This window comes from Trichosurus vulpecula, chromosome 3, assembly GCF_011100635.1.
Source record: "Trichosurus vulpecula isolate mTriVul1 chromosome 3, mTriVul1.pri, whole genome shotgun sequence".
Taxonomy (NCBI): Eukaryota; Metazoa; Chordata; class Mammalia; order Diprotodontia; family Phalangeridae; genus Trichosurus; species Trichosurus vulpecula.
This window is the reverse complement of record NC_050575.1, coordinates 325,487,654-325,504,976: the sequence shown is the minus strand read 5'-3', so window position 1 is coordinate 325,504,976 and position 17,323 is coordinate 325,487,654.

Genomic DNA, 17,323 nt, shown 5'->3' with positions numbered 1-17,323 from the left:
GCTCTTCATTGGGGCTCCACTTCCTTTTCTTCTTTCTCTGGTGACTCTCTGCCCCTGACTTCAGGTCCATGTAATATGTTCACATTTCATTTCTATTATTGTTTCAACGTCTATATGGTACTGGCCACTAAGTGCCAATCAATCAACAAGAATTTATCAGGACTCCATGGATACACAAGCCTCTATCCAGATCCTAATGTGATTTATCTTCCTCATAGTATATTCTCTTGGTCTGCATGTTTCCATTTCTATTCATTGTCAGCACCCTTCTTGCTCATGCACCCTAGGGGTTTCCTCCATGAGGAAGGTGAGAAGGACTTACTTGCATGTCTGCACCAGTATTAATGAGGAGGTTGGTAGAAAAAGCTGGGACACCTAGGTTTGAATTTCAGTTCTTCCACTTACTCAAAGAATGGCCTTGGGCAAGTCTCTTTGCCAATCTGGCTGGGCCTCAGCTTCCTCATTTGTAAAATGAAGGGGTTCCCTTCTAGCTCTAACATTATATAAGTCAATGGATATTTGCAATGTCATGTTTATTTGTGTATTTTCAACCACTATATTCTGAGGAGGAAGGAAGAAAAAAGAAAAAAGGTTGTTTGGTTGTTTTATTTTTTTTTTCCTGAATAAACTCCTTCCTTCTCTCACTAACACCTTTGGAGACCTCCTCAGACCCCAAAGAAACACAACTGCTTCTGCTAACAGAGACTTTTCTAAGTAGAACAACTTTTGTCCTTGTCAAAGTGGATTATGGCTTGATTTATAAGACCTGCTTGTCACTGAGGAGAAGTGGAGGGAAGATGAGGGAAAGAAAGCTAGTTAATATTCACCTTTCTCCCCTTGTTCAATCTTTTGAACCCTAGCTAATACATTCCTTTCTTTTCTCTCCTTCTTACTTTCAGTGCGATGGGGGTTCAGATCAATGCCACCAGCCCTGTGAGGAAAGAGAATGTGTTCAGTGATCCAGGGCTGTAACAGTTACTGCCTCTTCTTTCTTTTCCTGAACCAAAGGTTCTGAAACCCAAACAGGAAATAAAAAATTTTAAATAATAATAACAGCTATTTAAATAACACTTTAAGGTTTGCTAGGCACTTTATATATGTTACCTCATGTGTTCCTTTTAACAGCCCTGTGAGGTAGATGCTATCATAAGCCCTGTTTTACAGAAGAAGAATCTGAAGACATGTTAAGTAAGACTTAGTTAAGTAAGATTTGAACCTGACTCCAAGTCTAACACTGTTTCTTTTATTTTTAAATTTACTTAATACTTTATTTTTCCTCAGTTACATGTGAAAACAATTTTAACATTTCTTCTTAAAATTTTAAAATTTTGAATTTTTAAAATTCTCCCTTTCTCCATTCCGACCCCTCCCTCATTGAGAAGTCAAGCAATTCAATATAGATTATACATGTGTAGTCATGGAAAACATTTCCATAATAGTCATGTAATGGAAGAAAACATAGACACCTCCCCCCCCCAAAAAAAAACCCTTTCAAATAAAATAAAGAAAGTTTAAAAAGTATGCTGTGGTCTATATACAGATACCACCAGTCCTTTCTCTGGGGATGGATAGCATTTTTCATCATAAGTCCTTCAGAGCTGTCTTAGATCATTGTGTTGCTGAGAATAGCTAAGTGATTCACAGCTGATAATCACACAATATTGCTGTTACTTTCTACGCAGTACATTTCACTTTGCATCAGTTCATGCAAGTCTCTCCAGGCTTTTCTCAGAGCATCCCCGCTCATCATTTCCCATAGCACAATAGTATTCCATCACAATCACAGACCATAACTTGTTCAGCCATTCCGCAATTGATAGGCATGCTCTCAATTTCCAATTCTTTATCATGAGAAAAGAGCCAGCACTGTGTTCATAAAACTCTATATAGATAGGTGTTATGATTATTATTGTGGTTGTTTTTAATTTTCTGTCTGGGTTTCTTTTGAACTCAGGTCTGACAGTAGGTCTAGCACTCTATGCAGTATGCCATCTAGATGGCTCTGCTCCACTTGCCAAAATCCCAGGCGCATCTTTGCAGTGCCACTTACACCCCTGCCATCATCCTCAGTCCTCTCCCACCCGGACCTTGGACTTTGTGCCTAGGATGAGGATGATGGTAGATAGTAGGGTGCACCTGGAGTCAGACCTAAGTTCAAATCTGGCCTCAGATACTAGCTGTGTGATTCTTAATCTCTGTCTGCCTTAGTTTTCTCAACTGTACAATAGGGGTGATAGTACTAGCACCTACCTCCCAGGGTTGTTGTGAGAATAAAATGAAATATTTGTAAAAGTGCTTTGCAAACCTTAAAGCTCTATGTAAGTGCTAGCTATCATTACCATCATCATCATTTTAGGAGGATTTAAGTCAATATCTAGTGAGGTAATAGACTGGAAAGTGCTTTTAAGGAGTTGTGTACTACAAATATCAAGTATTAGTCTAGAGAAATTTTTAAACCTATAATTTTGAGGAATTACAAAATACTACATAATGAATCATCTGTGGGGGTCATTACATCTATTGTTGTCTCTTTGTAAATTCATTGTGAAAACTCAGGAACATGTAAGAATTTATGGAAAAATGTTGAACATTCTATTTTGGAATTATCTGCTGCCAATTAATGTGATTATTTTCCTTGTGTTGGACTTTTGGGGGAGTATTTGGCTTCTAAGGACTTCATGAGAAAACGTGGTATAGAGAGAGGCCCTCCGAGTCGGGAAGCCCTGAGTTTTAGTCCTGTCTTTGACACTTAACTTTCTTTGTGATCACTGGCAAGCGATTCACTAGAGCTCTCAATCCCAGGCAACACTCTAAGACCATAGGTCTCTAATAGTCTTTCTGGTGGACAAGGTGCCAATCTGCACTGGTAAAAGAAGTTCCTCACTAGGAGCTCCCTACACTGATAAAATCACAGTCCAGTAAGGAAAGAAAAATGCACAGTAGCTTAATTTGGCAGCTAAAATTTTAATAGTTAAGAACTTGACCACACGAGGTCAATTTTTCCCTCAGAAAGGAGAAGAGACTTTGCTAGTATCTCTAGAACCAAAATATCTGGCCAGTTCAATCAGTCATAGATTCACAGATGTCTAAAGTTGGAAAGGACCTCAGAGATCATATAAATCATCCTATAAATTTTCTACTTGACATCAAACATGTTGGACTGAACTTTTGGATTAAATTGACTAGATGCTTTGGTATGTACATTGCAATAATGATTTTTGAAAAAAAGATAGGACTAACCTTGGACCATTTTTTTATGGGAAATAGAAAGTATATTCTTGTGGAATAGGCCCAGTGTCTAAGCCTAGGACTATCAATAGACCTGACAAATACCAGAGTCAAATATTAGAAATGGTCCAATATCTGAAAATTCTGAGATGCCATATGTTTCCTCTTCCTCACTCCAAGCTAAGCCACTTTTGATGAAAAATGGCATAATATGGTACTCAGATAAAAGAGTAAATAGACTTCTTTTAATAAAACGGATTTGGGAATTAAATATAGCAGATAGGAAGATCCTGTAGGAATTTCCAGTGATATTTCATGATAGTATGTTAAAGGATGTGTTAAGCCATGGTTTACATAGCTTGCTGCTCCATTTATTAGTATTTTTTTCTTGGAGTTCTTGGAAGAAGAGATATTTTACTGATTTGATGGTAATCTCTGCTTTCTGCATGAATGGACAGCAGGAATAAACCAAAATAAAACCTGGAGTAGTGGAAAAGAAGGAAAGAAGGGTGGGGAAGGTGGTCAGTCAACATAAAAACAACATTTAGCTTACTTTTTTTTCAGAAGACAAATAGAATTTGATAATTTGGCAAATCAACATCTTCCTTGAAATTTTCTGGAATTAATATTTTTTATGAAAATTGTGAGGACCTATGCTCTTAAATTTTAGAAGCTGATCTGCCTCTCTTTTCCTGAAGAATTCCTTCCCATCTTCTAAACCTAGTTCAGATTTACCTTCTAGTCTCCCTCCCTCCCCATTAGAAACAACTTTACCTCCTGAGGTCTGAAGCAACACTTTGTTCTATAACCTTCTAATGCGCTTTATGGTATAATATTTTGCATTTCAAATTATACTTTCTGTATTTGTGTCTTATTCCCCTTAGCAGACAATAAATTACGTAAAGTTAGGGACTGCCTCTTATATAAGGACAATACCAGTAGCAGAAGACACATTGTGTAATTGAGAAGACAAGGAATGTCTAACAATTAGATGACAAAGCAAATGCAGAATGACAATAATAATAATAATAAATAACATTTATATAGAGCCCACCATGTGCCAGGTACAGTTCTAAGTCCTTTACAAGTATTATCTCATTTGATCCTTACAACATCCTAAGATGTAGGTGTAATTATTATCCCCATTTTACAGTCGAGGAATCTGAACCTGAGGCAAACAGGAAGTAAGTGACTTGCCCATGGTCACACAGCTGTTAAGCATCTGAGGCTAGATTTAAACTATTCTATATTGATATAAAGGATTGCTTAGCATGGAATGTAGTTACGTAATATCAATGAAGATGATAAAGTAAGTAATGTACATTGATTGGTGGGTCGGAAGCAAAGAAACAGCAGAAGCAAGGGCACAGAGTTGGGAACCACACAGGGGTGGCTAGAGAAGACTGACCTAGCTACAGTTAGATATTGACATTTTTTTCAGATCATTTATTAATCTTTTCATTTTTGTGCTTTGCCTTGAATTAATATTTTTTGACTTCCTTCCAAATTTGCTATTTCCAGCAATAACAAGAGAAATAGCTTTATGTCTTGCCTCCCCTCTAGGCATATCCAGTCTGAAAATGTGATGTATCTTTGACAATGAATTTTATCTTTTCCCCCAGCAGCTTCAGAGGTTGCTTAGTCTGCCTCCTTCCACTTCCACAACAGTAACATCTTAGTTCTGCCACTATTGAAATACTCATTTGTACTTTTTCTTCCACTCTGCTAGACAGCTCACATGGTTGTTCTCTTCAAGCCCTAGCTTTCTAGACTTATGCATCTTTTATAAGGACAACAACCTATTGTCTTGCACTCACTGCTTTATGAAGTGACTTGACCATTTTGACTATGGCCAATATGAGAACTTCTTTTGCTTGACTATACATATCTGTTACGAGGGTTATATTTTTCTTTTTTTCTTTTTAGATTGAGAAGGTATGATGGGAAAGAGAGAAAATAAGTGCTTATTAATTGAAAATAATAATTTTAAAAAGGATTGATTTGGTTATACTCCTGGGCCTGACAGAACGTCCTTTCTATTCTAATTAAAGTAGAAAATTACCATTTTCCCTTCCACATCTGTCTTCTGGAACATCTGCTTCCCTTCATTCTGTCTTTATCATCATCATAGGATCACAGATCTAGAGGGACTCTTATTGGTCTTCCAGTCCTCCCCCATCATTTTACAGATAAGGAAACTGAGGTCCAGATAGAAGTGATTTTTCCAAGGTCACACAGGGAGGTATCAGTGTCTAACATGGGTTCTATGACTCCGGGTTCAACTCTTTCCACCCCCATCATTGTGGAGGGAGTTTCTAGTTTTCAGAATACTTTCTTCAAAACAACACTGTTAAGTATTATCACCTTCATTTTTTGATGAAGAAACTGAGGCTGCAAGTTTACGTAATTTGTTAAGGTGACCATAGATAAGGAAGTATCAGAGGCAGGATTCAACTCAGGTATCATGACTCCAAAGACAAAACCCTACCAACTACACCAAACTGCCTCTATGTCCGGAATCATTACTTACCTAGATCCCCAAATTTAAAACATTTCCCTGTCTCTCTCCTCACATATCCAATTCCTGAGTTCCTGTTAATTCCATCTTCACATTATTTCTCACTTGTGTCCTATCCTCTCTGTTCCAATTGACATCAACTTAGTACAGACCATCAATGGAAGGGGCTTTGGCTCATGTATATTTTGACCTAGATGACCTTTGAGGATCTTTCTACCTCAGAAATCTGTAATTATTCTTGCTTGGACTATTAACAATAGCTTCCTAAAAGGCCTTTCCTACTCTTGTCTTTCTTCTTCCAGTTCATCCTTTGGACTACTACCCGAAGAATATTTCTTATATATAGATCTGATCATCTTATTCCTAGGCTCAAAAAATCTTCAGTGATCCCTAACTGAATAAAATTCAATCTGGCATTACCCTATCTCTCAAGCCCTAACTTATGTCACTACTTTTCACATATTTCCAACTCTAGCCCACCATGTTCCATCACAGTGACCAGCTTCAAATCACGCCCACTTCACTGATTACCACTGCTACCACTCCAGGGGTGTAAGAGCATCACAACTTTTTCTAGACACTGATAATTAAATATTATTACAGACAGCTAAGATGCAATTTGCCTTGACACCTATCTACCTCCCACCCCTTTTAGGGTCTGAAAACTCATAACAAGTAAAATCAGTTATGTGGGATCAGATACTGTGGCTCAGAGGGAAAATCTACCTGTCTCATTATCACTACTCGGATTCTATCCTAGATGTCTGTCCTGCCCCCCAAAAAGTACAGAGCTCAACCGTGTGCTCAATAAGGCATCTAGAGATATTTTGTCATGTTACACCAAGGCTACCTTTCTATTCATAATGCCCCACTGCCATTCCAGGTAATATACAAGTAAAAAGCAACTTTCGAATCATTCAAAAGTTCATTGACATTTCCACACCAAGTGCTAACACTCTGTTTCTTACTCCATCATCAGCACATTTGAGTAAGTAACAATGAGGATGTTATTCCCTCAACGAATGAGCTAAAAGCTCTGTTAAAAATGTTAATAGTGCAGTCCCTGTAGTCTTAGAAATACTTTTACTGAGTGAAAGTAAGCAGCAGATGGGACCTTGAGTGTCCCACCAGGCTAGACTTCTAGCCTCTCTCTTTCCCCCCACATCTGGTCATCGAGGAGAACAACCCTAGTGAATAAGCTTGGCTTCCTGGTGGGTACCAATACCAACTGCCAAATGCCACCAGCCTAGAGCTGCCCAGTTGCTCACCTGCTTCCGCAGGTACTGAAACCCCAACCTCCTTAGCAGCCAGAGCTACTGAAGACCTGGAAAAGGAAGTTCTGGTGACCAAAGTCCTCGGTGCTGTCATATAATTTGACTTTATAAACAGAAATGATTTTATCAATGAAAATGGCATTTTAAAAGATGCATTATCATGTGCTTTGCTGCTTTTCCATCTGACTTACAGCTGAAATCTCCTCTATGTGTTATCCTCTGCTTCCTCTTCCCCCCTTAGAATGTGAGAGCAAAGTTTCTTTTTAAAAATTTGTGCCCCCCCAGTGCTTTGCACATAATAAGATCTTAATAAATTTTTTTTTAATTCATTCATTCCCATTCTGGGCCTATAAATGATTGCTATGAATGTTTTGTTTTCAATGGGTATTTCTTTAATGAGCTATTTCCCAAACAGTGATCATCAGACTTGTGTTCTCTCAAACCCTTGGTGAGTTTGTTCATTCCATGATCTCCCTTTTTCAAGCTGGCCATTCATTTCTGTTCATACTCTCCTTAGAAGAGGCAGCCCATGACTTCCTTCAGTATCTCTGTCTGTCACTCTGATTATGCTTCAGAGATTGGGGGTGGGGGAGAGGAGAAAGGCTGTTTAAGAAGCAAACTCCCTGTTGCCAGAGATCAAAGCCCTCCTTTCCTCACTTCTCCCTCAGGGCCCATCCACTTGAGATTCACTACAAAGAGACCTCGGAGATCTAGGATCTTTTTCCAAAATTGGGCCCAAGTTGATAGCCTGACATACTTCTCAAGTGACCTATTAGTCCAAGGAGCAACAAACTGGAAGGATTGTAAGTTATCATTCATCACAGTTGTTCCTTCACTTTTCCTGGAATGTCTTTGAACCAGGAATCAACAATATGTCATCAAAAGTCCTCTATCTGCAGCGTCTATGATTCCATGTCATGTTAATGGCAGGGCAAGTATTTTTCTTCTGGGGATACTGTCCTCTTCCTTATAAAATACATTTACTCTTTTGCCTGTCTGTGCAGAAGGGAAGTTGGCACCACTTCTGAAGAATTAATTCTTTAGTTCTTGAAAAATAAATCCTTTCTTGATGGTTCTAAAATTTTGCTACAATTAGAGAAGGCAAGTAACCTGTCAGGCAGGTATTCATAGCATATAAAACACACAGGAATGCTCACCTTGAGAATGCACAAAAGTCACTTAACTAAAATTTTGTGCAATTACCTATGATCCAAGAATGCGGAATTCAGAATATCTCTAAATTGCCCTATAAAATCACACATTGCAAGAATTTCTCATACTATAAAGCAAGGGTTTAGTCAGAAAATAACCTTTCTCTATATGGAATACATACACTGAGCTCCTGAGATGGTGTTTGTCCATATAAAGGGGTTAGGGAGATTGCTTCCAGGAGACCTGTGATGATATGTTAAGGAAAATGCCTGGAGGGATGGCGGGGCATGGGTAAACATTTTTTAACTATTTGTCTTTTGCTTTTATTGTTGTTCAGTCAATGTGTTGGACTCTTGTCCATAGGGTTTCTTGGTAAAGATACTAGAGTGGTTTGCCATTTCCTTCTCCAGTTATAGCTGGCTACCCTTGTGGTTTAGAGGAGCCTTTTTCAATGGACTGTGTAGCCAGAGCTGTAGGTGTCTTCAAAAACGTCCTGAGTCAGCTTCAGTCATCTCATTTGGCTTCATTTAATGATTCCATGCCATCCAAAAGGAGGCCATATTGTAAGGGGAGAGGTCCTAAGGCCTGTCCCCTGAGGCCATGTGGCCCTGGGAAACAGGCCTTGGTGCTTGGCCTTTTCATTTGTTCTTTTCCATTCCAAGTAAAGAGAGTGATATCTCCAATCTTTGGAATTTCTCAAGGTTTTGACGGGAATCTGGGAGTCAGAGCCCAGGTCACCTTTTGTAGTCAGAACAGCATTGTTACCCCAAAGATCAAGGAGCAGACTTTGAGAGTAACCTTCAGGACTCCAGGCCAGTAGTGGGTGAGACAAGGACTTAAACAGCAAAGGTGTTACCTTTGGACCTGAACTTGGGGGAATTGGTGCTATGTAGTGACTGAACTAAATTTTTTTTAAAAAAATCTTCAAATTGTATTTTATTTGTTTTGATCAGTCAAAATTTGCCTTCACATTCCAACTCTGCGCCCCAACTGAGAACAAAAGAAAAACAAAACCCAGTGCAGACATGTATAGTCAATTAAAAGAAATTTCCACATTAGTCATGTCCAAAAACATTTTTGTCTCATTCTGCATTCAAGGATGAAGATCTAAGGAACTTGTGACAACATGGTTTTGGCATTTTTTTCTTTGTTTCTAAGACAGGGGTGGGGAACCTGAGGCCTTGAGGCTTCACGTTCTATGAGGTTTGGATTAAGTCAAAGGGCCACACTTGAGGACCTAGAGGGCCACATGTGACCTTGAGGTTTGGGTTCAGTCAGAGGACCACACTTGAGGACCTAGAGGGCCACATGTTGCCTCGAGGCCACGGGTTCCCCATCCCTGGTCTCTATCAGGAGGTAGGTAGCAGGTTTCATCATTAGTCCTCTGGACTCAGGGTTGGTCACTACATTGAAAAGAATATAGCACAATAATATTTAATCACATTTATATAGCATAAGTTGTTCATCCATTCCCCAATTTATAAGCATTCCTTCAGATTTCCATTCTTTGCCACCTCAAAAAGAATTACGAATATTTTTGGAGAAACTTAGAGTCTGTTTTGATTACGACTAATCCTTCCCTTAATCTACCTTCCAATTCCTCCTCCCCCCTTCTCCTCTTTCCCTCCTATTCCTCTGTTAAATGAAATATATTTCTATATGCACGTGTAAATTCTTTTTTCTGAGCTGAACTAGTTTTTAAACCTAGTCTCCTACATTAAGATGATGTGTTTGGAAGAGGAATGTTTTTTTCTATATCTTTGAAGTAAATATTCCTTTGTAAAATCTATAAAATGTTAAATGATTAAATGGAACCAGAGTTAGTCACTGTTCCTTAACAGTGAGAGGACAGCTAGTGTGGGGTTAAGCCAATGGCAATAAAAGAGGCTGCCCAACCCTTCAGTTAATTCTTTGGAACCCTGAGAGGCCCATGTATCAGCCTGGCTCTGGAAGACAGGACCAAGCTGACTAGTTTTGCCAGTAAGAGAAACATTATAAATGCAGATAGAAGTTTGCCATGAAACAGCCTGTTGTAGTAGCCAGAAGGCTGGATGTGGGATCAGAAGAGATGAGTTTTAATCCTGCCTCAGACATTTGTTAGCTCAGTGACTATGGGTTAATTACTTATCCTTTCAGGTTTTTAATCTGTAAAATAAGATTGTTGATACTTGTACTACTTGTCTTGAAAATCTGTTAGAAGGAAAGTGTTATATAAAGGTTTGGGGCTAGAACCATGATTTTATTGGTATGGGGACCTCTGCACATAAGGAAACTCTTTACTTTTGAGTATCTCATTGAAGACACAAGAGTCTCTTATTTAAGAGTGTTAGGCTTGTATGAAGCACAAACCTAAGTGCCTGAGATTAGGGCGTATTTATTTTATTGTTCATTGACTTTTAACAAGGACTTGAAGATTCAACCTCTCCCTGACTACATTTCTCCACAGTAACTATGTATCTCGGTTTGTGAGTTATAAAGGATCTCAAGGATGAAGATCTAAGGAACTTGTGAGAACATGGGTTTGGCATTTTTTTTGTTTGTTTCTAAGACAGGGGTGGGGAACCTGAGGCCTTGAGGCTTCACATTCTGTGAGGTTTGGATTGAGTCAAAGGGCCACACTTGAGTACCTAGAGGGTCACATGTGGCCTCAAGGCCGCAGGTTCCCCATCCCTGGTCTAAGAGTTCTTGTTCACTAGGTCACAGAGACCCAGCTTTCTGGAAATGAGGCTAGGTATGAGAATGCTCACTATACACTCTAACAAGCCCTGCCCATTGTAAAGGGTTGCTACAATTCAGACAAGCATCTAGTCCTTCCACGAAGACCCCAAACATAATTCTCAAAGGTACAAGAGAGCCCCAAAGAAATTTAGATAAGCTAAGTTCTCGTTATTCCCACCTACTGTATAGCAACCATGCTTCTACATTCACTTTTTGTTGTTGCTGTTTCAGTTGTGTACAACTCTTTGTGACTCCATTTGGGGTTTTCTTGGCAAAGATACTGAAGCAGTTTGCCATTTTACAGATGAAGAATTGAGGCAAACAAGGTTAGGTGACTTGCTCAGGGTCACATAGCTAATGAATGTCTGAGGCCAAATTTGAACTCACAAAGATGAGTCTTCCTGACTCTGGGCCCAAGGCTTTTTCCGTTGTACCACCTAGCTGCCCCAATAAGCATCTCCTGAACTTGTTGTCCCCTTATTACAAAATTTAACAAAAATTACAACAAAATATTACAAAAATTTTAAAATTTACAAAAAAAATTTTGATTTATAAAATTTTTAAGTGTACAAAAATTAAACATAATATTAGGTTACAGTTAAACTGGAAACTCCTTTTGAGTGTGGAGGACTACAAGATAAATTAATTACATTTGAAATAAATATTTAGATACTCCCTAGCTGAGCTTTCCTCCCAGACTAATTCATGTATATATATAAATATGCTTACAACAGCTCCATGCCTCAAACTGCAAATGTACACGCTGTATGCATTGTTAAGGACTAGATAAATATGAAGTAATAACGAGAGGAAGACCAAAAGACACTGGTAAGTATGAATAAAAACAAAACAGTATTGTCTAGCTGTAGCAGCCAGAAAATCCTTCATCAGCTCCATACTAATGAGCTCTATGTCATGTTAGACATAGTCCTGCCTAACAGGACTTCAGAATCTCTGTGCCTCAGAATGCTCTGAGGTCAAACCAGAAGTCAGACAAATCTAAAAATCCAGCTCAAGGATGAAAAAGGAAAAACAAAAACAAAACCCAACTCTGAAGACAAGGTCTTTAAAGAGAAGTGTGGATATCAACAATCACATGTAAGCTGTGTCAACCATGATTAGAAGAACAAAAATATACCTTGCCTTAAGAGAAGTGATCACTTTTCAGGAACTTTTGGAAACCTGGGTTCAAATGCTACTTAAGGTTTATGCAAAATTTTATTTTGAACTTTGAAAAAAAAACCCATGAATAATCCTGTTCCATACCTGGAAATTTAAGTCATTTTTGTATTTCAGGAGACCATGAAAGTGAAGACTCCTTTCTGAAGAATATCTAGTTGTTTTGCAGGGACCTTTTCTGGAACATTTCCTCACTATTCTAGAATTTCAATTCATACCCCTAAAAAGGATGGAAGAGTGGAAAGAATACTAGACTGAAAGTCAGGAGACTTAAGTTCTAGTCTGGGCTCTGCCACTAACTGTGCTGCCTTGATCAAGTCCCTTAACCACTCTAGACCTCCCTTACTTCATCTGGAAAATGAGAAGCTTGGATTAAGTGATTTCTTATGCCTCATTACAACTCTAAAAATATTTAATTCCAAGATCACTTGCTATTTGGATCATCCTATCTGTATCTGACTTGGGAAATAGTCTTTTAGTCTTAGCTAAGCAATGATGATGATTTCCCACTGGAAAATATGTGTTTTATGTTGGCATTAGGACTCCATTACATTTTAAAGATGTAGTAGTGTGTTGGAGTTTAATAAAGTGAAATGATCTGTACCTGTCTTGAGAACCATTCAGTCATTTTCTGATATTCCTTTTGTCACTGAAAGTGGATGAAATTCTTTCCCATGTAAATAATTTTTTGTCACTAATATTTTACCCAAGTAGGGACCTAGTAGCGTCCCTTATGTTATGGTATTTTAGGCAGTTTTAATCAAGCAATCAACAAACATGTATTAAGTGCTTACTATGTGCACTATGCTAGTTGGCAGGGATATAAAGACAAAATGAAATGTCAATGAAATGTCAAATGAAAACTGTCAAGAGGCTTATGTTCTATCGGAGAACAATGATTATAATAACTAGTATTTATACAGTGTTTGCTATGCGTCAAACACTGCGCTGTTTTCTCATTTGGTCTTCATAACAACACTGTAAGGGAAGTGTTATTATCCCCCCTGTTTTACAGATGGAGAAACTGAGGCAAGCAGTGGTTAAGCAACTTGCTGAAGGTGGAGGAAAGGAGGTCACACAGCTAAGGAGTGTCTGAAGCCAAATTTGGACTCAGGCCTTCCTGATTCCAGGTCTAGCCCTCACTCCACAGCACCACTAGCTGCCTATATATTGATACACATAATCAAAATGCATTCAAAATAAACATAAGGGAGAAGGGCACTAGCAACTGGGGGATCTGGAAGGTGTCATACAGAATGTGTCATTTGTACTGAATTTCAAAAGAAAGAAGGAATTCTTAGCAGCAGAGGTGAGGAAGGATTGTATTCCAGACATGGACGGTTAGCCAATGCAAAGTCACATGTGAAGAAGGTCTGTCTGGGAGGGGCGTGATGAATTATAAGGTTAAAGAGGAAGGTAAGGGAAAGGTTTTCTAAGGTCTTGAAAAGCCAAACAGAGAAGTTTATACTTAGTTCTAAAAATAACAGAGAGCCATTGGAGTTTATCGAGCAGGAAAACGGCATGTGGCATAGTGAAATGACTTTATCAGCTGTGTGGAAGGTGAATTGGAGAAGAGAGAGGCCCGAGGCAGGGGAATCAATTAGGAGACAATTGTATAGTAAAATATCATAACATAATTATATAGCTAGATGTGATGAGATCCTGACCTAGGATAGTGACCATATGAGCAGAAAGAAGGGGACAGGTGCAAGAAATGCTGATCAGACAGAAATGACAAGATTTGGTGACTTGTAGGACAAGGGGCGGGGTGAGGACTCTGAAGTAGTGTCAAGGATGTAAGCCTAAGTGACTGGAAGGGTGGTAGTGGCTCCCACAAAAATAGGGAGAAGAGGGAGGAATTTTAAGTGAAAGACAATGAGTTCTGCCTTGGATATGCTGAGTTTGAGATACCTCAAGCACATCTGATTGGAAATCTGCAATGGGCAGTTAGAGACATGAGACCAGAGCTCAGGAGAAAGACTAAAGTTGATTATTACAGATCTGAATCTTCTTTGGGGGATTTATAGAAGGCATGGACAGAAATTAGGATGAGAAATCATTGAAGAGTTGCAATCTGCACTTAGGGAGGCAGTGCCTACATTGATGAGATCCCCAATACATTGACATAATGAAGATGGAAAAAGCTTAAGTGAAAATTATCAAGCAACATAGGGAAAGAGTTCTGGGCCAGGGAATACTACCACTACTAGGAATTCTGCTTGCTGGGGTCAGCTCCTTCAATCTGCTTCTCACAGTTTCTTCCCGTCCTCTATTTTTCAACAAAGTTGGTTTTGTTTTGTTTGTTTGTCTGTTTTAAAGCTCTAATTATGTCCACAATGGTGGCCACAGTAGTAATAGCAAAGGTTCTGGTGGCAAAGGAGAGTTAGTATCCAATGGGTAGCAGCTATTTGTTTCTAAGTTGAATGTCTTTAAATTGGAGACTGGAGACACGAGTTAGGTTCAACTATAGGCAGATATGGTTTATGTGGAAATGATACATCCACACCTGACACTAAAACTCATTCCCAGATGTTAAAGGCAGAAAAGAGAACATGGTTTTTCACAGCAACTTTTAGTCTGTGAGACATGCCAGATTTACTGCAAGTCAAACATGAATCAGCATAGAGGATGAGGAAGCATATACTGTCTAAATGTCACTCAACTGCCATCGAATTGCTATGAAAATTTACATTATGGGAAATTGATTTTGGTGTTAAATTACTTCATGATGAATAGCACTATTACAAAGAACACTAAGTGGGCTAATGAAACTGTATTTTAAACAGCAGTCTGTTGTGGGAAGAGAAAGCTACATTTTAATAGGCCATCAATTATTCCTGAGTCACTGTGTTACTGGAGGTTGATAAAGGTTGTCTCACTCTTTGGAACACTGCTCCCATAGTCTGTATAAAGCACCCAAAATATGATTTCCAAATTGGAGACAAATATGAATAAATTATTATTCACAATTACAAAGCTTCAGATGGAAATCATTCAAGTCACGTCTCACAAAACCTTTGACTGAATTCCCTCAGTGTCTTACAATCTTCATTTGCACAAGACATAAAAGGAATGCGCTTGTTTCTCTCTTTTTTTCTCTAAAGTTAAAAAATGTAATTTGAGGCACTTGTTCTTGTGTGTTAATAAGATTTCATGTTAACGAGTTCCAAGTATGAAGTGGTAAGAGGAATTCTCTTTTTATGATGAACTTTGGGATCTTTAGTGCTTTTAATCAGTGGTGGCTTGAACACTAAAGCTGCTTCTGACCTTCAGAGAGGCCCCATATCCACAAGTCCAGAGGAAGGGATAAACAGCACCATTAGGTCCAGACTCTAAACAAAAGAGGGCCCTACAATGGGTATTTTGTTTTTCTTAACTAAAGAATAAGACAGAAAGAATACTCTACTCATGATTTATTCGAAGGATAGGGGTGGGAGGAAATTCCAAGCAAATAGATTGTGTGCCAACACATTAAAAAGGAAAAAAAAGTCCATTTCCACAACAATAGAAACTGTGGCGTTTAGAAAGTATTCAGTAAAATGTCCACTTGTTCTCATTCTTATCTATTTATTCCTCATGACAAATTCCATGACCAGCAATTGACATAAACAGCACCAGGACCTGCCTTAGGAAGAATTGTAAGTAGGAAGTATCAGCATAAGACTGGTATTCAGAAGACTTGGGTTCTAGTCTTGACACTAACTGCAGGACCTTGGAGAAGTCACTGGTCCTCTCAGTTTCCTCATTTGTATATAACCGGCATGCCCCAGATGGGGAATGTGTCCCAGTGGCCCCACTAAAAAAGCTTCAGAGCTGGAGGTTGGAGGGGGAGTGTTAAGGAGACAATGCTATGGACATTTAAAAGGGGGGTTGAGCTGAACATGGAGCAGGAGATCTGGAAATGGCCACGTCCTGTTTTCTATGTTTTGCAAATGGGCTTTACCCATTTCGTGGTCTGAGAATCCAAGGATAGGTCTTTATGCATGATACGCTCAGGTAAAAGAGGATCCCTGCTTCATCATCTGCCAAGTGAAGGCACTCCCGTGACAGCAAGGGCATTTAAGAAACTAGGAATAATGAATGTCAGACTCTCAACAGTGTTGTCAGGCTTCTTCCCCATGAAGCCTTCTTTCCCTGGCTCCTATATGGGCTCTAGATTGGGAGAGTGGACAGGCCTCTTCTGTGGTGTTGGGCATGAAGAGTTCAATTCTTACAAGCAGAACTGAAGTTAGGGACGATGCATTTTTAAACGTTGCCTTTAAAAACAGTCCCCATCGCTGGGAAGGTCTTGCTCATGGGGCAATGTTGACCTGGTTCCTAACCCTGTTGTAGTTATTCACTTTATATAGAATAAATCTACGAGTAGAACCTTTGACTTGATCAAATAATGAGCTAGCCCAATAACTTCAGTTTCAGCCCCGCCAAGTTTTATTTTTTGTCATGGAGACATCATATAAATGTTTTTGTTACTAGCCATAAATCCAACTGCATGGCATAATTTGTGGGACTCTGAAACAGTCTTCCCACTTTAAAAACAACTTTACTTTAGCAGTGCAATACTTGAGATTATTCCTTTTGAAGGTAATTCTTTTGGATAATGCATTACCTTTAGGTTGTCTTTTAAAATGTGAACACTCCCTAGAAGTGGTTATTGTGAATTAGTTCATCAGATCTGATGGGAGAGACCCCTGCCAGCATGTAAGCACTAAGCACCTGTAAAATGGAGTGCTGAAATGAGGGAAAGGATGCCAGAAGGAAAGATGAAGGGCATCAAAGACAAACTCCATCTATTTCACAGTTTTTCTGAAGGCTAGCCCTGCTTTTCCCTATGGCTATGCAAGGCTGATGCATGACCAGAATGAAATGAGGCTTGACTGATAGCTGATCAAGCATGTCTCCAAATCAGAAATTCTAGAGGCGGATTTAATTTCTTTCACATCTTTGGCTATAGATTTGATTTATTGAAGATGCTGCATGTTTGTGACATCATTTAATTAATACTTTATACGTAATTACCTGTAGGGCTTCTCTACAAATCAAAGGAAGTCTCATATCTGAATGTTATTCATGAGTCATTCAGGATGGAGAAGCTATGAAGTAAGGTGGAAAGGAGGCTTTAAAAATTTTCTTTGTTTTAAATCTTAAAAATGATTTGCACGTAGTACCTATTTCTTAACTGGATTACTTAAATAGAAGCATAGATAAAGTAAGCCAATATTATGTTTATATATGAATACCGCTCCTTAAGAAGACA